The sequence below is a fragment of the Anolis carolinensis genome, chromosome 3, assembly GCF_035594765.1.
Source record: "Anolis carolinensis isolate JA03-04 chromosome 3, rAnoCar3.1.pri, whole genome shotgun sequence".
Lineage (NCBI taxonomy): Eukaryota > Metazoa > Chordata > Lepidosauria > Squamata > Dactyloidae > Anolis > Anolis carolinensis.
In genome coordinates this window covers 213,300,752-213,324,353 of record NC_085843.1, presented here as the reverse complement: position 1 = coordinate 213,324,353, position 23,602 = coordinate 213,300,752, and the positions used below count along the sequence as shown (strand labels likewise).

The 23,602-nt window shown below is 38.8% G+C and overlaps 1 protein-coding gene across 9 annotated transcripts in view; it reads left to right on the top strand.

Annotated features, from left to right (window-relative positions):
• The window catches only part of pcdh15 (protocadherin related 15), a 1,032,943-nt gene that overhangs the window by 303,564 nt on the left and 705,777 nt on the right, over positions 1-23,602 (top strand). The window lies entirely within an intron of this gene.

The following is a 23,602-nucleotide window of genomic DNA, read 5'->3' as shown; positions in this document are numbered from 1 at the left end:
AGATAATGTGGTAATGCTGAAGGCACAATTGGCACTTTCCATTTTTAGACTTAACCCAACATATGTTCGATTACTGGAATGGGAATTCTAATGTGCACGTTTCTTATGTGCTTAAATTGCCTTTAGGTAATTTATTAAAGGACAATTTCCTGTGCAGAGTCCACTTGAATGCCTATTGCTAGGATCTGCCTAGTATTTATCACACTTATGAGGGCCTGTTTCAGCTCTTAACCAGCTGTTCCTCATCATAAGTTATTTTCTTCTATTATGCTTAAGTCCACATTCATGAGCAGGAGAGAGGCTTTGGCTTTAAATATTACCTTGCTTTTTGAAGACAGTTGATTCTCATTTGTAAAGGGAGAAGCTTTAACCACTATAGCCAATCAATGCTAGGCATTTTAGAAACCAAACTACCCTAGCAATACTTCCTTTCTCTTTTATCCTGAACTTGGGAAATTATTTTTTGAAGTTACATGTTCTGTTATTAGTATAGAGTTTATGAAGTAATTTGTTGCCATTCCTTGTTATCATGAAGAAAGCAAGCAACAGGTACTTCCTAAAGTAACTTATTACTTGCCTTGCTCAATACTTTTCTTTTTGAATAAGAAAAGTCCTAAGACAGATAAGAAAATGGGATAGCATTTTTTTAAAAAATCCTGCCAAAATACATAAATTTATTTATTTATTTATTTACAGTATTTATATTCCGCCCTTCTCACCCTGAAGGGGACTCAGGGTGGATCACATTATATACATATAGGGCAAACATTCAATGCCCATATACACATAGAACCGAGACAGAGACAGACGCCAAGGCAATTTAACCTTCTCCTGAGGGGATGTTCGATTCTGGCCACAGGGGGGAACAGCTGCTTCATCATCCACTGTGACGGCACTTCCTCATTCCAACATCATAAATTAGTTAAATTTGCCTCCCCACTTTATAAGTGGTACCTTATTTCCTACTTGATAGATGCAACTATCTTTCGAGTTGCTAGGTCAGCAACGAGCAGGGGCTATTTTTTATGTTTTAATTGATGGGTGCTCACCCCACCATGGGCTGGCCTCGAACTCATGACCTCATGGTCAGAGTGATTTATTGCAGCAGGTTGCTCACCAGCCTGCGCCACAGCCCGGCCCCTTGCGCCACAGTCTGGCCCCTTAAAAACTAGCCTTTGTCCTTAAAACAAATGTCTTTAAAAACTAATCTTTGAAAGCAACTAGAAGTCATAACTCATTAGACCAGTAGAATAACTTTTCTTATATTCATTTATTATTTTTAATTAATCTTTAAATGTGGCTTTGTTGTACCCCTGTTGTCTAAAATTATTACGGATAGCCTCTTCCGATCTATGCCTTTATCTGTCCACAAGGGTTTAAAAAATTTTAAGTACTGGTTTGACTTTCAGTGAGTCTTGTTGAACTTTACATAGGAAATATTAAATGGGCTGCAGGGTGGTACATGGCATAATAGGTGCAAAGGGGAGGCAAGACACCAGGATCCCTGGGAGAAATAGCAGCTTAGCTCATCCCATATCTATATTGATAATTGTATGCTTTACATTTTTCAAAATATTGAATAGTTGTCACCTGTTGGTTTTGGGGACGAACGCCACAAGTTGAGAAACTCCGCCACTACAAATAAGGTTTCCAAAAGGTGACTAGATTCAATACTGGAAATTGCAATCAGGAGCTGGCAGGCAGGCCATTCTTTTAGCGACATCATCATACCTCTAGAAGCATCCTATGATGCTTCCATTCCAGCTGGATGGACATGCTGCCCATCATACAACACAGAGGAACTTCATGTGGAGGCCGCTCCTCCAACTGGAGTGGGAGTGTCATTTGATGCTTCACTCTCAACATGGGAGGCTTCCCATCTTGAGCTGGCTCCGTTGGAGCCAGCACATTTCTGCACTGCTCGGGTGATGCTCTCCCAGTATGATTGCGATAGTGTTGCTACAAGGGAGTGGCGTATAGGGTGACAGATTCACCTCAGCCACTCTAGGCAAGTCAGGACATCTCATATGATGAGGTCATAGTTCACCCGGTTCCAGGTGGACCAGGAGGAAGACCGGGTGGACTGGAAGGATGGCCGGCCTGCCTGCCTACCTACCTGTCTTCTAGGTCCCAATTTCCATCTGCTGTAAGGACCATATAAGCAGCTGTTATGTAAGGCAAAGCTTCCCAGGAAAAAAAATCTATGCTTTTCAGAGAAAAATGACAGCTAGCTATGCCTTCTGATTTTTCTGTATCTGACAAAAAAGTTTCCAAGTCCGTTCGAGACCTTCACTTATCAAAAAATACCAGAAACAAATATTTCACTTAGTTCAAGTCAGGAGTGAGTTGTGTCTACGTTTTGTTATGTCATAAATACATTTTGGACACATTTGGATTGTTGCAAAAGAAGTCTCTTTCACACACATCTTTAAGAAACAGTTTAGTGATCAATGTTATCAGTCTTTTTTTAAAAATAAGTAATAATTGACCTACTGTTCCCTCTGTGTTAAAAATTGTTTTTGCTATTACATTGTCAGGATTCAGCATTGCCTTATTGAACTTTTAGCATCTTAAAGTTGGGAAGAGCATTCCTAATGCTTGCCATTTGTTTGATTGATGCCATGATATATAATGTGAGTTCTGTTTTAGTCACTTTAACAGAAAAAAAAATGTTTTTGGAGCTCCATCATTGGGTGCCAATTTAACACTAGGTTTCAGCAGTGCTCTAAAACTGCCAATGTAATTTATAAGGTGACCTGCCTGGGTGGAAAGCAGTACTTAGACAAAGCTTCAAGCAGTTTGAGAAAATGTTTTAATCTTGCGCTTGTTCAACCGGAACAAAAGAAGTTTGAATGCCTGTCTGTTCCTGTACTGTATCTAACAGCCTGGTCCTGTAGATTGGCTTTAACTGGAACAATGCAAATAGAGGCTTGTTCTGCTACAGCTAAAGAACAATGCATGCCCAGAATATCTGATGAATACTAATATAGCTATGATGAGCAGGTTTGTACCACCCTCTGTAACTCCTATAGAAGGTCCAGAGGCAGAACTATATGATCTGCATTTGAAGAGATCAGTCACATTGTGTGCTAAGTACAGTAGAGTCTCACTTATCCAACATAAACGGGCCGGCAGAATGTTGGATAAGCAAATATGTTGTATAATAAGGAGACATTAAGGAGAAGCTTATTAAACATCAAATTAGGTTACGATTTTACAAATTAAGCACCAAAACATCATATTTGACAGAAAAAGTATTTCAATATGCAGTAATGCTATGTAATAATTACTGTATTTACAAATTTAGCACCAAAATATCACGATGTATTGAAAACATTGACTTCAAAAATGCGTTGGATAATCCAGAACATTGGATAAGCAAATGTTGGATAAGTGAGACTCTACTGTATATTCAGTTCTGTCTCCTGTATATATACAGTAGGGTGGACAACTGTCTCTCCAGAGCAGAGGTTTTCACACCGTTTCAGCCACTGAGACCTTTTTGAAGCAAAAGTTTCTCATGGAACCCCAATAAATGTTATTATATTATATTATATTATATTATATTATATTATATTATATTATATTATTATATTATACTAGCTGTGCCCGGCCACGCGTTGCTGTGGCGAAGTCTGGTGGTATGGGAAATAAAGTATTGAGGAATTGGTGGTAGTTAAGGTAAAGGGTAAAGGTTTTCCCCTGACATTAAGTCCAGTCATGTCTGACTCTGGGGGTTGGTGCTCATCTCCATTTCTAAGCCAAAGAGCCGGCATTGTCCGTAGACTCCTCCAAGATCATGTGGGATGACTGCATGGAGCAGCGTTACCTTCCTGCCAGAGCAGTACCTATTGATGCACTCACATTTGCATGTTTTTGAACTTCTGGGTTGGCAGAAGCTGGGGCTAACAGTGGGGGCTCTCTCCGCTCCCCCAATTCAAACCTGTGGCCCTTCGGTCCAGAAGTTCAGCAGCTCAGCGCTTTAACACGCTGCGCCATCAGGGGATATTATTTCCTAAAGGTTGTGAATATACAATATTTCTGATTGGTTTTTTTTTCTGTTGGAGGCAAGTATGAATGCTGCAATTAGGAAAAATGATTAGGATGTAATGACCTTGCAGCTTTAAAGTCTGGCTGTTTCCTCCCTGAGTGAATTTTTTGTTGGGAGGTGTTAGCTGGCCCTGATTCTTTCCTGTCTGGAATTCCCTTGTTTTCAGAGTGGTGTTGTTTGCGATATTTTATGTGCTTCTACTGTCTGTGGCCCTGAGAAAACAGAGGATTTGCCAGACTTTGATGATGGGAATATTTTGTTGGGAGGTGTTAGCTGGCCCTGATTGTTTCCTGTGTGGAATTCCTGTTTATTTACTGTCCTGGTTTTAGAGATTATATTGTTCTGCATTATTCTATCCCAGTAATTATTTCATATTAAAGTAGAATCTCACTTATCCAACATTCACTTATATAATGTTCTGGATTATCCAACACAGTCTGCCTTTTCATAATCAATGTTTTTGTAGTCAGTGTTTTAAATTCATTGTGATATTTTAGTGGTAAATTTGTAAATACAGTACAGTAGAGTCTCACTTATCCAACATAAACGGGCTGGCAGAATATTGGATAAGCCAATATGTTGGATAATAAGGAGGCATTAAGGAAAAGCCTATTAAAAATCAAATTAGGTTATGATTTTACAAATGAAGCACCAAAATATCATGCTAGACAACAAATTTGGCAGAAAAAGTAGTTCAATACACAGTAATGTTATGTTGTAATTACTGTATTTATGAATTTAGCACCAAAATATCACGATATATTGAAAATATCGACTACAAAAATGCGTTGGATAATCCAGAACATTGGATAAGCGAGTGTTGGATAAGTGAGACTCTACTGTAATTACTACATAGCATTACTGCGCATGGAACTACTTTTTCTGTCAAATTTGTTGTATAATATGATGTTTTGGTGCTTAATTTGTATAACGATTACCTAATTTGATGTTTAATAGGCTTTTTCTTAATCCCTTCTTATTATCCAACATATTCACTTATCCTGCCAGCCTGTTTATGTTGGATAAGTGAGAGTCTACTGTTTATTGATAATCTTATATTATCTGCTCAGAACTGGATTATATGAGGCCCTTCTTCACAGCTGTATAAAATGCACACTGAAGTGGATTATATGGTAGTGTGGAGTCAAGATAATCCAGTGCAAAGCAGATAATATAAGATTATAAATGGGTTATATAGCTGTGTTGTAGGGCCTTGAGTCTACACTGCCATATAATCCTGTGCAAATTATATAATCTGTGGAAGAAGCCTAAGTGAGGCCTAAATCTGCCTGTCCCCTAACTGAAGCCTGGCTGCCCTTTGGCTGAATTGGTTGCTAGGCAACCAAGTGGGCAGAGATTCGCCCTCTAAACTGGCAGCAATTGGATAAAAAAAAATTATTGCTCTCCCTCTAATTAGGACTTTGTTTTTCTTTTCTTTTTGTTGTATCAACCTGGAGGCATGGATGATGGGTTGTGTTGTCAAATTTTGAGGTTGCGGGGCCTGTAGTTTTGTTGTTTTGTGAGTTGCCGTGATGCCATCACTCTTTTATATATATAGATTATATTATATAAATCAGGCATGGGCTGGGCCAATGGCAGATTGAAGGAGAGTTTGTTCACACAGTGCAAAAAAAAGGAAAGAAAAAATTACAATATTTAAAATGAAGAATGATTTTAACCGACACAAACTAAACAGTATTTCAATGGAAGACCCCATCCAGTCCAACCCTCCTTTTGCCATGCAGGAAAAACACAAAGCATCTCCAATAGATGGCCATCCAGCCTTTGTAATCATCATCATCATCATTATCATTGCAGAAACCCCAGAGGCCTTCCAGCCCAACCCCTTTCTGCCATGCAGGAAAAACACAATCAAAGCACCACCTGAGCAGTGGGAGGGAAATAGGGTTTTGGAAGCAAAGTAAGAGCGGGAGGGTCTGGGCGACAAGGAAAAGATTCTGGACAGTGAGGGGGGGCAGGAGGCTTTGTGCCCCAGGATGACACTGCTGCTGTTTCCAGCAGCTCAAAACTTTAAGGAGGAGGAAAGAGGAAGAGACGGGAAGCGGCGTGACACTGCAAAGCCCCTCACTATCACCAGCAAGGACTCCCTGAAGCACAGTTTGAGATCCTCTGCTCCAGAGAAAGATGGAGGGATGTACCCTTTGTTTAACACAGTAGAGTCTCACTTATCCAACCTTTGCTCATCCAACGTTCTGTATTATCCAACGCAGTCTGCCTCCCGCCTGGATCCACAACTGTTTCTCTAGGCTGGCAAGGATCATAATTTTAAAAAAAATCTTCACATGACTGAACTTTTTACGGATTTAACTTCCAACAATGTTGTTGCTGTAAGTTCATTTTATGCAATTCTATCTTTATTTGTAGTCAAATTTTTAGTAGTCTGTTTTTGTAGTCAATGTTTTCAATACATTGCAATATTTTGATGCTAAATTCATAAATACAGTAATTACTACATAACGTTACTGTGTATTGAACTGCCTTTTCTGTTGATTTGTTATAAAGAGTGATGTTTTAGTGCTTAATCTGTAAAATCATAACGTGATTTGATATTCAATAGGCTTTTCCTTAATCCTTACTTATTATCCAACATTTTTGCTTATCCAACATTCTGCTAACCCGTTTATGTTAGATAAGCGAGACTCTACTGTACTTTATTTTTGTCTGCTAGTTCTTAGTACAGCAATCAAAAGATTATAGTAGGTAAAATGTCATGAAAATGTCTGTGGAGTGCGTTGGATGTTGGCACAATATACCTAACCTTCGGTGAACTGAAACTTGCAAACCATCAGAGTTAGCCCTTCCCTTTATATTGCAGATTTTGGGCCACTTGAGATAGTAATTGTGAAGTAAATGCTGTTTTTCTGAGCAGAAATGAGATTGATTATTCCATCTTCCCTTCTTTCTTTGTGTTGCATGTTCAGCTTCAGAGCAGATGTCCTGGTTTGTTAAACTCCCATTTTGTTGTAACGTCAACATTGAATACTGTGGCTTAAGCTCTCAATGCAATCTTATGTTGCAGACAACAGCATGCTGTTTTGTTCTCACCTGACTGATGCAGAAATAAGGTGGCTGGCAATCAAACAAACAAACGAGAAAGTGTCAGAAATGTTGCTTAACCAAATGAAGTTGTTTAATATAGATGCCAGTAGTCTAACCATTTTCAGCAGTTGGTACACATTCATTGAGAACAGTTAATATTTTTCTTGTAAGTATTCTAGTAGTGGTGCCAACTAAATTGTATTCTTATTCCTTTATTTCAATACATCTGTGTTTAAGGTGAGATTAAAATGAAATTAACCTTTAATTGCAGAACAGAAATACAAATTTGATGTTGACTTTTAAAATTAGAACTGACAACACATCCTTTTGTGTGTCTGCTAAGAACCTGAGTTTAGTGAGACGTACTCCTAGATAAAATTGTATCTCCTAATTTATTAGCATTGTAATTCTAAAGCAAAACCATTGGTTCGATACAAATATGTCAAAGCTTTATAAACACATTACGTTTGGATGTGATAAAAATCACAATTTCGCGTGTAATTTTAAAGGGGCTTTTAAAGGGAGCCATACAAACCTGCCTATCTCTCAGAAGCTTTAGGGATTTATGTGAAAAATATAATGAGAAGCAATATTTGCTGTGCTCAGTCTCTCAAAGAATTCTCCTTCCATTTTCCTTTGCATTTTGCAGGTATAAATCTAAGTTTCATTTAATCATTTAAGCCACTTCCTCTTAGTTTTTCCGCAGTAAGTGACTTCCTTTGAAAACTGGACAGGCACATTCTTAGATACAAAAAGCAGAAATGCTTCAGCTTTGCAAAAAAAAAAAAAAACCCTTCAAAACCTCAAGATCATATATTTCTATGGGACAGTGTTTACCCAGTTTATTGTGAACAGTGACAGTACTATCACACACACACACACACAGGTGTGTGTGTGTGTGTGTATATATTTGTGTGTGTGTCTCAATTTTTCAAGGAGACAAATGATCTGAGTCCTCTGACGTGGTTCCAGTGGGAAGTTGTGTCAGTTACACTTTCAGATTTCCTCTTGCAGCCCTCCTGCTACTAGTGTTATTGTGTTTCATAAGAAAACTCCAGAAGACCATGCACACACATTCACACAGGTTTTATTAAACTAAATTATAATTGAGTGTTTAAAAATTCATCAATGAAAAGCCTAAAATGTTATCATAAGTTCCCACTCAGGAATTCTTCGCATCTTCTAGGATATTAAAACTGCACAGCATATAATATCTTTCCTCGTCTGAGTATTAGGGAAAGACAGTCAGCCAACATCTGAATATCTAGGTATTTTAGGCATTTTCTGTTCTTCATAACTAACATTTTTGCTTCTTTGATGCAATACCTAGTTTCTTCATTTTAATACTGAATTATTCATGAAGACCTTGTGACATGGATTTCCCTCTTTTCTGACACTGATGTGAGAACTCTGACACTTTATCTGGATGACAAGCATGTTTTGCATAACTATCCTCAAGTGTCTACATTATATTAGTTCATTTTATTATGTATGCAAGAAATGAGTGTAAGGTTTTAATTACTAGTGCACAAAAATATAGATAAGATTTGGCACAAACTTTGCAATATAGAGGACTCTTTTTTAGTGTGACATCTAACCAGCCACTCCCTTTTCTATAACTCCTTTCTCTAGTCTCTTCCTGTTTCCTCTTCTTTGCCTCTTTTACTTAGCTGTTGCTGGCAACTGCCTTTATTGTCCTCACTAAGTGGTAGTGTGCTTGCCCAAAATAGACCTACAAAATACTTTTTAACCTCTGTAAATCTTAAGGGTCTTCCTGGTACCTTAGGGCCCTTCCAGACATATCAAAGTCCCAAAAGGACTTGAGATATAAATTCATGATTCCTCTTGGGACTTCGTCCCCATTCCAACCCCCAAACCCAAGCTTTCCCTCATGGGGTGGCTAGATGCCATCCCGTGTCAACCAAAGAATTTCCCCTCTTTCTCCCCCCCCCCCCCAAGTGTCATTCTGATGTGGCTGCAGAGCTGGCAGACCCCTCGGGTAAGTTTTGGGGAGGGATTGGGGGGTTGAGAGATGAGGGGGGGCATCATGCTCCTCTGGACTTTTGGGAGCCTGAAGAAGTGGGATGTCTGTGGGGACTGACCCCCGGGACTGCAGAAGCAGTCCAGGGAGTCAGTCCCTACAGGGCCCTCGCCGTTAAAGATCTGGACCTTAGCTTAAGGTCTGGATCTTTAGAGGTGTTTTTAAAACCTGGATTAAATTTAGTAAATTCAGTTTATTCCATGTTGAAATGGATTAGCCTGAAACATCATAGCCTGAGGCTAATCCATTTTTAGGCCAAATTTTAGGGCTATGTAGAAGGGTCCTCAGTCTTGTGCATGGGTGGTTATTTTTTTACCTAAAGCTATACTTTTACAGAATAAATTTACTGTTAGTTGCCACTGTGCAAAAAAACAAAAAACAAAAACCCTCTATAATAATATTCTCATACAATAGTTTGATATTTTTTTAAGCCCTAGGCCAGCTTTAAACAACATGAGGTATATTAGACAGCAATGTTTGCTTGAATATGCACAAATATTTTGTTTCATCGGCCAAAATATCAAGTAGCAATGTCATAGAAATATATAGGCTGAAATACTTTATCACAGTTACTAATCTTCAACCTGGAGTTGCACACTTATGATTGATACCTAGTCCTTTCCTTAATGATGTTATTACTGACAGCATAAGAGTGGGAGGCATGTAGCTCTTTGATGTGCTTGGACTGCACCTCCCAGCATTCATCACCATGGATGATGACAGCTGGGACTGATGGAAGCTGCACATCAACAGCATCCAGAGGGATGCATGACTCCTACCTCTGGTTATGGTGACAATATTGCAGAATAATCAAAATGATTTTGAAACTATTCACAATCGAAACAGAAGATGCTCTGGCCTGAGAGGCATCTAAAAGAAAGTGTTAGCAATCAAACAGGCAAATGAGGTGCATTTATTTGTGTGTGCTTTTTTATTTAACATTTAGATCTAGCACATTATCTTCCACACAGACTCGTGTCTAAATTCATGGATCTTGGAATGTCATATTCAATCTATCCCTGGATTATGGACTTTTTGTCTGGACATTCCTAGAGGGTTAAATTAGGTCCCCATACCTCAGCTCTCACTCTCAACACTGGGATGGCACAGGGCTGTGTGTTGAGTCCTCTGCTTTTCACTTTGTACACATATGACTGTACCCCCATCCACCATAGCAATATCATTACCAAATTCACAGATGATACAAACGTGGTGGGGCTTATCTTTGAAGGGGATGAGTCTGACTACCAGGATGAGGTGGATCGGCTTCTTCCGTGGTGCAGGGACAATAATCTGGTTCTAAACATCAACAAGACCAAGGAGCTCATAGTAGATAATAGGAAGAACAGACCAGAAATTCATCCCTTGGTCATAAATTGAGACCAAGTGGAGCAAGTGGTCAGTTTTAAGTTCCTGGGTGTCATTATGGAGGAGGATCTGACCTGGAGCACTCATACAGCAATGCAGGTTAAGAGAGCCCAGCAGAGACTCTACTACCTGAGACTCCAAAGGAACCACCAACTGAATGAAAAACTGCTGGTGACTTTCTACCGCTGTGCTACAGAGTGTCCTAACCTCCTGCATCTGTGCATGGTTTGGTAGCTGTACAGTGGCAGATAACAAGGCTCTCCAAAGAGTCACCACTTCTGCACAGCAAATCATTGGCTCCCCTCTCCCCTCAATGGAAGAATTTTATAATTTCTGCTGCCTTAAGAAATCTCAGAGCATTCTTGGGGATCCATCTCACCTGGCATATTCTTTTCTTTCTTTTTTTTCTTTTTTGAATTATTGCCATCTGGCAGATCGTACAGAGCTGTGGCTATGTTTTGCATTGATATGGCATTGGGAGCTGTGTGGTGATGGTGGGGGTGTGGAGGAATTGATGTGTTGGTTTGTGGTGTGTGCGGGGAAGGCATGTAATTTTGTTGTGAAGTAGCACAATGACAAAGCTATTCTAGTCTATTCTAAACCAGTATTGTTAGGCTGGTTCTTAGAAGCATCAGAAGACAACATCTTTAGCACATACACAAATACTAGTTGCTCTCTTTCTGTATTCCTATTTGCTCATGTGTTGGCCCATTGTGGCAGGCAGGCTGCAAAGAATAGCAATTCTACCATTTGCTCTCCTACCTCCTTCACTTTCCATCCTTTCTCACCACTTCTTGCTTTCTTCCTCATTAGGCTGTCAGTTTTCAGGATATTTATTTACTTCATTTCTATCCCGCTCTTCTCACCCCACAGGGAACTCAGAGCAATAGTAGTCATTATTGTGGACGCACTCACAAAGGGATTTGCAATGAAAGCATTACATCATAATCCCTACCACCTGAAAACAATCCTGAATTTGGCTTTCATTCCTCAGGCCCTTCCAGATTGCCTTTTATCTCAAGATCTGATCCCAGATTATCTGTTTTAAACTGGAATATATGAGTCCCCACTGCCAGATAACCTGGGATAAACAGATAATCTGAGATCAGATCCTGGGATACAGGGGCAGTGTGGAAGGGCCCCTAGATTAGTGTAGGATCAGATCAGCCCTGTGACAGCCAGACACGGAGCTGATTTGGTGTAACCCAGACCAAGCCAACTAAACATAACCTTACTCCATGTTAGTCGTGGTGATAATCTGAATTCTGGTTTAGAATTCAGATTTTTCACAATTTAGGGCCTGACAGAAAAGTTGGATCAGTTCTGGCTGCAACTGTCCCCACTTCCATCCTATGTTTCTTGGTCTTAGGTGGCTCAGGGACATGAGATGGCAGTCACCACCTCCTTCCACCCTCTGTGTCATAGCAGTCTGCAGCTGTGGCACAGGTCCTACCTGTTAATGTGGGATTTGTGTATTGGTAGTGTTTAAATTAAATTTGTGTCTTGTCTGTATTGCATACTGATTGCATCATCCAGAGTGTACTATAGTCTGGAAAGAGTTAATTGCTAAGAAGCTGTGTTGATGTGTGGCTGGAACCTGGGGAGTGTCCAGACACAAGTGTGTATGCATTACTGATTGCATCAGTTCAGTTCTGTGTTGAGTGCTGTCTGCCTAGAGTGAGAGTCAAGTCCTTTGTTTGTCTGCAAGTCTGTATAGTTTTACCAGCGTCTCTGGGTGTCTCTTCGTTCTGCGTTCCACTGACTCTATCCAACTACTGCTGCACTGCGAATTACTCTGACACTACCTGTCAGCCATTGCATGCTGTAAGGTTGGCCATGAGGTAGAGTGGTCTGGGAAGGAAGTGAAAGGAGGCAGGATCACTTTTCCTCCTTCCTCTGGAACTCTCTTCCCAGGGAGATCAGACTGGCACCCTCCCCGTTTCCGCAAGGACCTAAAAACGTGGATGTTCTGGTGTGCCTTTGAGTAAATAGTCCTGCCAGATACTCAGCCTGTTTATAATTCTTGCCACACTTTATCACTGTTCCTCACCTTTTTAGGTTTTCAGTGTTTATTGAGATCATTCCTCCACCCTTATCCCTGATCGCCCTTATACTACCCAGGAGTCCTATTCAGAGTTCTGCACAATTTTATCCTCTGAATATTCAGTTACTAGTATGTCCAGGTTTTAAATTCTATTGATATGTTTTATGTTGTTTTATATTGTTACAATGTTTTAATTTATGAATTTGTGTTTTCAACCTATGTTGTTGTTGGGCTTGTCCCCATGTGAGCCGCCCCGAGTCCCTTCAGAGAGATGGAGGCGGGATACAAAAATAAAGTTGTTATTATTGCTCCTGCTGATATCACTGCAGGCAGATAGGTGAGACCCATGTAATGGCCAGGGAAAACTGACACAGAAGGCAGGAAGGCATGGTTAGGTTGGCTGCCCAGGTTGGGACTCCCTTCCACCTCTGCAGTCTTTATGTGACCCAAATCCCCAGAGTATTAATCTAGATCCGCCCTAAGTTTTCATTGTATGGGATATGCCACTTTGGGAAAGCAACCAACACAGTTGTGAAGTTTACTGAGCAGTCTCTCTAGCTCTTTTTGCTAACATGATTTGATAAATTTCAGATTTGGATAATTGATTTTAAACAAAACACACCCAGCATTGTGGTTTTCCAAAGTTTTAATTCAGTTTAGAAAGCTCCAAATTAAACAATGCTCAGAGTTTGGTCAGAAAAGAGCACCTTTCATCCCTGTGTATGCATAAGTCAGTCAGAGTGCAGGCATGGGAGGAAGAGAGAATAAATTAATCATACACTGTCTTGATAGTGTGTATTATTTTTCAATTGGGTTAAATTTCAGAGGTTAAAAGGTTTGCCGGCTCTCGCTAGCATTCAGATCGTAATATCCATCTTTCTATCTTTACCATTACAGTATAGAGAAATCTTTCCCACATTATGTATCCATCCATCTGCACATTAAGATGCTTTAAAAACTAAAACAGCACACAGCGAATCTATTTAGAAAAAATATATCTATAATTGCTATAGATATTGCTCTAGAGAATTTAAACGTTATAACTACTTGTTTTTTGGTCATCACTGCTATTTTCAGATATACTGACATTATTTTGACCCTTTTCCTTTAGGATTATTCTTTACCAATATGATTTCCGTTTGATCTTCATTTTTATCTTCACTGCCAGAGGCCAATGAACGAATCTTTTGTTATAACTCAATCCACCCTAAACAATTTTAGTTGCCTTTTGCTCCACTTTTAAAGTTGTTTCAGTATTCTTTTTATTCTTTTGGCTTTAGCCAGTACACTCTTACATTATTTAACTTATACATTCTTATCTAAAGGAAAATGTCAAAAGTTCAGATGGTTTGGGAAAACTTGAGAAATCAGTGGCTGAGATGTGGAATGCGTAATTCTCTTTGTTTTTTTTTCTCTGATGGTTAAAGTAAAATTGTCATTGTAAATTTATAGCAACTTGTTATTCCATAGGCATTTAAAAAAAAAACACCAGTTGTCCATTGTTATGTTACTGTATTAGCAGGATAGATGCCAGATACTTGGCATCTGTTTTGTTAATACAGTAATATAACAAAAGCCTTTTCTTATTAAGTTTGCTATAATGTAATAAATTTAGAGCATTGCCATCATAGTATCTATTTGCAAGCATAAAAGAGCATTTTGATAACAAGAGGTAATTTAGCTAGCAGGAGTGAACTTAATCCCGGAAGGCATCTACTTATGGGCCCAATTTTTTCTTTATTAAAAGAGGGCATTCTGAGAAAAAGCAGTCCCCTTCCACATATACTATTAGAGTCCCATAAAGTTGTTGTGTCTCAAGCACTATGCAGTGAAAAATGCAGTGAGACCATCATTTCCCTTTCCTCCCTCCCTCCCTCCCTCTCTATCTGTGACGGCGCGAGTGGCGCCATCTATGTGTTGGAACTATAAGTTGCAAGATTTGAATTGTTGTATCATGCCTGATTTTGCCCTTACCCTGTAAATGCAGTTGGATTGGTTATTTATATCTGTCAATCAATGTTGTTTGTACCTGTTATATTGCTCACTCAGCAAAACTGTTTGGCTCCACCTCTTCCTGGAGTAGGACTGTGTTTCCTCCTTTTCATTCCATCAGCAAGTTCTCTATCGGATGGACGTGAAAGAGAGGCTTGGCTCAAAAAGCCCTTCAAAAGTTACCTCTCAGCACCAATTCTGAGGTTCTTACCCTTGGGACTCACACTTCATGTTCAGGGCCAATCTGAACAATGTTGAGGAGTCTCAAGCGCCTTCACATCAGTCCTTTGGCAACAGAGGAAGACTCTTGTCTTCAGATATAGGTCATTGGACTGAGGCTGAGTTTGCTCCGGCATTCACAGCCAGAGAAAGAGGGATCTGGACAAGCTTCATGGACTTAAACAATCAAAGACTGTAATGTATATTTTCTTTTACCCCCTTTGTGAAGAATAAACCCAGTTTTTGAGTTATCTACAGTGTTTTGGTCCTTGGGAGTTCCAGTTTCCCTAAAGGAGGGCAAGAAGCAATCCCCTGGGGAAAGATGTCACGTCCATGCCTCTTTCACTAAGAGTTTACAGCCCCAGGCGCGACGGCACACTATCTCTGTATGTGTGTGTATGTGTGTACATACCAGATTCTTGAAGGATAAGGGAACACAACTGCTTATTGGTAATCATTAAAAAGAATTAAGCTATCATAACTGTTAAAGAAATTGCAAAAATGAAATTTCTTAAAATTTTAAACAATATTTGGTCCAGAAAAAGTGATGATTCAGCTGTATTGACCCCTTTTAAAGCAGCTCCATTGGCTTCTGGCAACTTTCTGGAGCCAATTTAAAGTACAGGTGATTACCTATAAAGCCCTATACAGTTTAGGTTCAACCTATCTTTGAGACCGCATCTCCTTCTATGAACTGGTGTGGGCACTGAGAGCTGCTGGGGAGGCCCTTCTCTCGGTCCCACCACCATCAAAAGTACGGTTGGTGGGGACAAGAGACGGGGCCTTCTCAGTGGTGACTCTCCAGCTCTGGAATACCTTTCCTAGCCCCTACTCTTCAAGCCTTTTGGGTGAGTTTAAAAACATGGTTTTTCAGACAGGCCTTTGACCTCGTGTAATCAATGGTCAGCTCAATGATCCACCGATTGCACCACTCTGCACAACAATACAATAAATCCGGCTTTATTTGTAGCTTCTACTGTGTTTTAGGAAATTTTATAATTTTATAATTCTTGCAATTTTATTAGTGGGATTTTATATGTGTTGTTGCTTTATACCTATGTCACTGTATAAACACTTATGTATTTTGTTTATATGCTGCACTTGGAATAAAATAGTTAAGAAGTAGTGCAAAAGAGTCTCTTGAGCATTGAAAAAAGGAGCCTCCGATGGCGTAGTGGACTAAAGCCTCGTGACTTGAAGGTTGGGTTGCTGACCTCAAAGCTGCCAGGTTCGAATCCCACCCGGGGAGAGTGCGGATGAGCTCCCTCTATCAGCTCCAGCTCCATGCGGGGACATGAGAGAAGCCTCCCACAAGGATGGTAAAACATCAAAAAACATCCAGGCGTCCCCTGGGCAATGTCCTCGCAGACGGCCAATTCTCTCACTCCAGAAGCAACTCCGGTTGCTCCTGACACAGGGGGAAAAAAAGCATTGAAAAAAAGCAGACAAGGATATTCCTGGACAATTTAAGAAACTTTGGAATTTGGGACTTTTCTGCACAAAGTCTCTGCATGAAAAACATTTGATGCACATAAATATCAATGTTGGTGCATAAAAATATTGTTTACACAGATTTGTTATGTGCAGAGAAAATGCTATCTGCACAAAACAATCATGTGTGATTTTTTCCCCAATAAATCCTAAACTACTTATCTCTTCCTTTAAGAAGAACATTAGTGGAGCATTACATTACATGTTTGAGAGAGAAAGCAAATGAGAAAAAGAGGTATCAGTATTGTATATGACTGGAACCAGAGAACAGACTTATAACCTATGTTCCAGCAGTGGGGTTGCCTCCCCAGTTTGGGAGTGTGACTTTACCACTGCTAATAAACATTTCCTGAGGTAGATTCAAATTATCTTATGTCCTCTGTGTGTCCTACTAGAAAATGAAGTGCCACTAGACTTGTGCATGGATTTGTTTTCTTCCTTTTCCTTAGGTACCTTTAGGAGCCCATAACAGTAAGGCCCTCTCAGTATGAAACTCGCCTGCAATGAAAGCAAGTGGGAGCCAATCGCGGCTTCTCTTCTCCTATTCGGCACTCACAGTTTAATCTTTTTTAATTAATCCCAGCAAATAAAAAGAAAAGCCTAATTCCCTTAAAACAACTACAAATTACCACTCCTCTAGAGTAGAAACAACTGTAAGGAAGCATTAAACCCAAAGCAGAAAGGAGATTGAAGCTTGCCAGGAAAAAAGAGGGGTTTTTAAAGAAAGCCCAGGGAGGATAGCTCCATGAGGTCATCATTCTTCCTTACTGGGAAATGGGGAATCCTCCTTAAAATGTCTTGGAAATGGTGTGTGGTGTCATACAGGGACCTGTGAGAGAAAGTATGCACAGGCCTGCCTGCAGCACCTCTCCTCTAGAGTAGAAAGAAACAGCTTTAAGAAGCCTCCTTTAAATGCCTTGTAAAGAGTGTATGGTGTGGTGTAGGAACCTGGGAGATCAAGCACACATGCCTGTCTGCAGTGCCTCTCCTCTAGAATAGAAACAGGTGAGAAGCCTCCTTAAAGCACGTGCACCTGTCTGCAGTGCTTCTCCTCTAGAGTAGAAACAGTTTAAATGTCTAAAATGATGGGAAGGGGCATCTGGGAAGCCAGCCCGTATAAGGGACCAGATAGAAATTAATCTTTCGGCACCCCAAAGCGAAAATAGATATCTGCCCTCCCAAATTCGGGATGCTCCCAAAAAATGGATCAGTGCCCCCCACTAAAATCCAGGCCACTGAAACAGTTTGCTGATTACCCAGAATGCACAAGCCTAGGTGCCACTTCCCTTACTCTGCCCCAATGGTAGTGGTCTTACATACTTCTTGCTAGCGGTCATTTTTAAAGAACAATTGCAACATCAACAACAACATATTTTGAATGTATTTTGAAATGAAAACTAATCTACAGACAAAATTACGTCCTGTTAGAGAATCTGAGCTACCTGTTTCTGTGGAATATTTCCATTTCTGTTTTTGATATGATTAGTATATGATGAAAATATTTTAAAATTCCAAGGCAATTATCTCAGTCTCAGAGATGACTTCTCTTGAGCTTGTCAGGAGGCTGAAGAAAAGAAAATGAGTTACCAAGAAATAATTGAGATTTAGTTTCCTATACCAAATGAAGAATTTTTTTTATGAATATTTATTCATGTATTCCAGTAGGCAGCTGCAAAAGCATAGGATTTATTACCTTTAGTATAAGATGGTATTAATGTCATTTGTAGCACATTCCTTCTTGAGAAGGTAGTTACACTTCTATGTTATTTTTCAGCAATATGTAGAGGTCATGCATTCTTACTTCTGGGTTTGTCCTAAAACAAAGTAGTAAGAATCAAAGCAAATAGGATTGGGTGGGATGATGAAAGTAGAAACCTTTGTAGCATCACAGCTTATTATTTAGTTAATATACTGTTAAATTGGGGTTTTTTCCTGCTCAGTCAGGAGGATTTGAAATTACTTAATTTTGGCTGGATTTTGAAGGATGTTCAGGTTTATAGCTTCCAACTACTGGCTGAGACTATACAGTTGAAAACATGTTATACATGTCCAAAACCCAGTTAAGAATAATATGGACAATTGAAAAATGTTCCTCTGAAATGTACAGATCTGAAATCTTAAAAATTGTTAACATTTTTTTAAAGTCCATCTGCATGCAAAAAGGGTATATGAAAAAAAATCAGAGAATTTCATTGAAGTGTTTTTGGATTATGGGTAGTTTTAATTGACATTATGGTTAATTTGTATTTGTATATCACCCTATCCCAAAGATTATGAACAAATAGCAGTATTTAAAATGTGCAGAGAAATAATATTTGTTGTTGTTTATTCATTCAGTCACTTCTGACTCTTCGTGACCTCATGGACCAGCCCACACCAGAGCTTCCTGTCGGCTGTTGCCACCCCCAGTTCCTTCAAGGTCATGCCAGTCACTTCAAGGATAATATTATTTTCAGCTAAAATCCAAACAAAAAATCCCAACAAAGTTTAAAGAATTATACTAGCTTCCAATTTGCTTCTGAGCTCAATTCAAGATGCTGATGCTGACCAACAAAACCCCAAATGTCTTCGGGGCAAGATGTCTGAAAGACTGTTTCCTACCATATAAGTCTTATAGAAATTTAAGAGCTTTGAAAGAGACCCTGTTGTCTGTTCAAATATATCATGAAGTTAAGTTGATGGGTATCCATAACAGAGCTTGCTCTGGTACAGTGCCTCAACTATTGAACTCCCTACCTAAGGAAGTTAGCCTGGTCCGATTTCTTTTTAAGTTTCTAGAGAACAACAGAACAACAGTTCTAAGAAAAGTCAAAAAAAGTCCTGGGCTTAAATAAAGCCATCATGCATTGTAGATTATATTTTGGTGTCCAGGAAGATGCCATATGTCTTAGAATTCCAAGACTAAGAAAAAGAAGAGTAAAGCCTTGGAAGGGTTAGTCAGTCACATCTTGATTTACTAGACAAGAAAACCAATAATAAAACTACAATTTTACAGTGCTCAGATATGAAAGCATATTGATGTGGAGTAGATTAATAACAACAGGATAATGCCAAGGTCTTTGGTCATCTCATAGCTTACATATGGATAAAACCAGACACAAGACATATAATGCCCAGAAACCATGGTGTATATAAATATCCAGAAACCAGGGTGCATATCAGCTATAAAAGCACTTCAAAAGGATAATGACATTTTCAGATAAGATCTCAGTCATAGGATACAGGAGATTTTCAGGTAACCAAGATGGTAGTTTTTATTATTTCAGTTCATGCATGTGTATTTAGTCTTGCAAAATTTGCATCATCCAGAAAAGAATTATATCAGCTGTCTATTTACAAATAATAGTCACCAACACAGAGACATTATGTAAATTTTTCCACATTTCATTACTGAAACATGTTTGTTGTTTATACTATAAATGTTATCATTGATTTAGTTGTGTAATGTTTAAACTACCATATTCATTCTATAATACATAGAGGTATCTATCATTTGATTTTCATTAAATATATTTATTTATTCTATGCTTTATGTTTGATAAGTGGGAAGAATAAACAATAAAGTCATAATGTTCAACAGTGAAATTGACGACCCTAATAGCTTGCACATTAAGGCTATATTAGGACAGCTTTAATAAATTGAGAGATATAAATACAGCAGCCTTCTGGCTGCCTCTTTAGGCAATCCTGAGTATGATGCAGATTGTGAGAGTGAGTGTGAGTTAACATAGTTTCAAAGTACTCCAGGAACATAAACTAAATGCAAATCACAATCAAGATCAACCCTTGTTCTGGAACTAGTGGCAATAATTCCCAGGTTCAGATAAAACTTTATTAGCAACTGTTTCCAATGCAATATGAGGAAAGAAGCTTCAAGACTAAGCCAAAACTCTGTTAATACAGTATCTTGGATAATTAAGCCAAAATAAGAAGATTCTAAATTCAAAAATATTATATTTGGTTTTGCTGAAAGGATAGCATCCAGAAAAATAAGTTTATTTTAGATGTAGAGGTGTAGAAAACAGATTATATCAGAAGCATTTCACGCATATAGTGGGGAAGCAATGCCAAGAGAAGAGATACAATTAATGATATTAGAAAAGAATAATCATTCTCATTCAAATAAAAAAGATTATGTCACTTTAGGCTATTTTGAGTCTTAGACTACAGTACTCAGTATCAAAGGGTACGTTTAGTCATAGAAACAGTATACGGAAAGAATGACTTCATTCACTCTTCCAGCCATCAATATATTTGGCAGATGAGTAGAAGCTTGTAATTGTGGCTCATTTTTCAGCCGCACATGTTATGTACACTTTTAGGATATTAAGACTTTTTTGTTTTGTTTTGTTGAAGGCTTTCATGGCCAAAATCACTGGGTTGCTATGAGTTTTCCGGGCTGTATGGCCATGTTCCAGAAGCATTCTCTCCTGACATTTTACCCACATCTGTTGCAGGCATCCACAGAGGCTGTGAGGTCTGTTGGAAATTAGGCAAGAGGTTGATATAGCTCTGGAATGTCCAGGTTGGGATAAAGAACTCTTGTCTGTTTGAGGCAAGTGTGAATGTTGCAATTAGCCAGCTTGATTAGCATTGAATGGCCTTGCAGCTTCAAAGTCTGGCTGATTTCTGCCTGGATGAATCCTTTGTTAGGAGGTGTTAGCTGGCCCTGATTGTTTATTGTCTGGAATTCCCCTGTGTTTTAAGTGTTGTTCTTTATTTACTGTCCTGATTTTAGAGGGTTTTTTTATTACTGGTAGCCAGATTTTGTTCATTTTCATGGTTTTCTCCTTTCTGTTGGCATTGTCCACATGCTTGTGGATTTCAGTGGCTTTTCTGTAGTCTGACATGGTGGTTGTTAGAATGGTCCAGCATTTCTGTATTCTCCAATAATATGCTGTGTCCAGGTTGATTCACCAAGTGCTCTACTATGGCAGACTTCTCTAGTTGAGTTAGTCTGCAGTGCCTTTCATTTTCCTTGATTCGTGTTTGGATGATGCGTTTGGTGGTCCCTATGTAGACTTGTCCACAGCTGCATGGTATACAGTAGACTCCTGCAGAGGTGAGAGGACCCTTTTGTCCTTTGCTGAACATAGCATTTGTTGGATTTTCTTAGTGGGTCTAGTGGGTTTAGTGGATTTTTTTCTGAAAAATCCTCTATATAGACTTTTTATTCCAAAATATTGGATTTTAGTATCAGTTTCTGTTAGCACCATTATATTCTCAGAATTGCTTTCCATCATAAGATATATATAAATACATACACACACACAAATTGTATTCTTTTATCAACAAGGAATATTTGAAGCAGTTACTGCCTTTATCACCCTTCCCTTGCTATTCTCCAGAGTGCCATTTCTTCTGTCTGTAATAGAATTATTCATTGATAATATAATCCTATGCATCTAAGAGCTATTGAGCTTTTGGGAGGTGGAATACAATAACAGTTAACAGTAACAGAAACATGAAGGTTATATATCCTATGAAGCAGCATGGATGTACGTCCCATTGAACATAATGAGATGCACCTCATATTGTGTAACATGTATTTGCTTTAATATTTCCTAGTGTAAGCTTGTGAAAACTGGATAGTGAAGAAAGCTCACAGAAAGAGAATAAATTCAAATGAAATGTAGTGCTGGAGTAAAGTACTATAAATACTATGGACTGCAAAAATAACAAAGTGATGGTTCATAGAGAAAATCAGGCTTTTTAGTTGTATTTTTTAAATTAAGCTACTTTGAGTCTCAATTTTGGTAGAAAAGTGGGATGATATCATCATCATCAACAACAACAACAACATCGGCTGGCTTAAGCAAAAGGCTCCCTGTCGGCCACATGGCAATTACTCTGATTCAGGTCCACAGGATGCCGGAAGATGATGACAGATCATGAAGTAGACGGGGTGGTGGTGTAGGGGAAATGCTTCATATATTGAAATTTCTAATGTAAGAGTGGAGAATCTTAGTCTTGCAGATGTTTTAGATTTCAACTCAGAAAACTCCTAGTCAAAGTAACACATTTTTATGATTATGGAGTTTGCGATGTACAACTTCTGGAAGGTCAAAAACAATTGGAAGTATCAATCCCTGGTGTAACAACAACAAATCCAGAACATGTATAAAGGATATGGCTCATTTTAAGCATTTTATTTGGTGTGGGTCTATATAGAACAATAACATACCACTTTATCAGATGAGTCTTCAGCCCAGTTAAGCTACGGAGCCCTATACTGCCCATCAGATGCCACCAGCTTACTTCCAGTGGGGCTCCATAGCTAAACTGGGGTTCAAGCATCCTATGACACTGTGCCTAAAACATGGAAGGCTTCCCGGGTTCCATTTAAAACAATGGGGCCAGCGCAGGGGGGAAGCCACACAGTGATGCTTCCCCACGCTGCGAGCCTTGGAAGTTGGCAAATCACCCCACTGCCCCTCATCCATTTGATAAGGTCTTTAGGCTAAAGTTATTGAAACTACATCCCATTGTAAAAACAAATTAAACAATTAACACCAGTAAGCCATATATTCAGAAATATAAGAAAACCACTTTGAAATGTTCCTTGCTATGGCTTGTTTAGTATTTTCATAAAATTCAGAATTCCTTTTGATTATCTGCTGTAAAACTGCCCATGCATTATAATATAATAACAGTTTATCAGAAAGTATGAAATATGGTATTTAGTTACTTTGCTGAGGAATCCATTTTTAAAATGCATACCACTTTAACTCTAGCAGATAGAATATTTAAAAAAACTAAAGAAATCTTCAGAAGTTTAAGATTATGCTATATATTTTCTGTACTCAATTTTTATGAGCATTTTTGTTCTGGTGTGATAGCATGTAGGTAATACAGATACACACAAATAGTAAAGCTTGACTTCAGAAGAATGTTTGAAAATGATTTCAACCTCAGGGTTAAGTACCAAATTGTGGAAGTGTAATCTTTTTTTGTAGTGGAAGTGTTCTTTACTCTCTTTCTCCTCAGTCCCCCAACTCTGTGGGAGAATATTCAACCTTTATGCCCAATTTGGGGTGGGGGAAATGGGAGGGGAAATTTATTCATGAAGTGCATACTATTATCTTGGCAGGTGAAAACCATTGGGATTCATTAGTAATTTTTTGCTTCTTGATTCTTTTAATCTTTATTCTCTTTGAATATGGTTCCATCTATACTGACATTATGACATAGCTTTGAGGCAACTCGAAACTGCAGCAGCCACAAAATACACTTACAAATGCACACTGAAGCATGCATTTAAGGTATACAGATCATTTAATAAGTCACAGGAATGTCTGAGTTCACACATAATGTACAGCAGCAGATGTCAGTATAG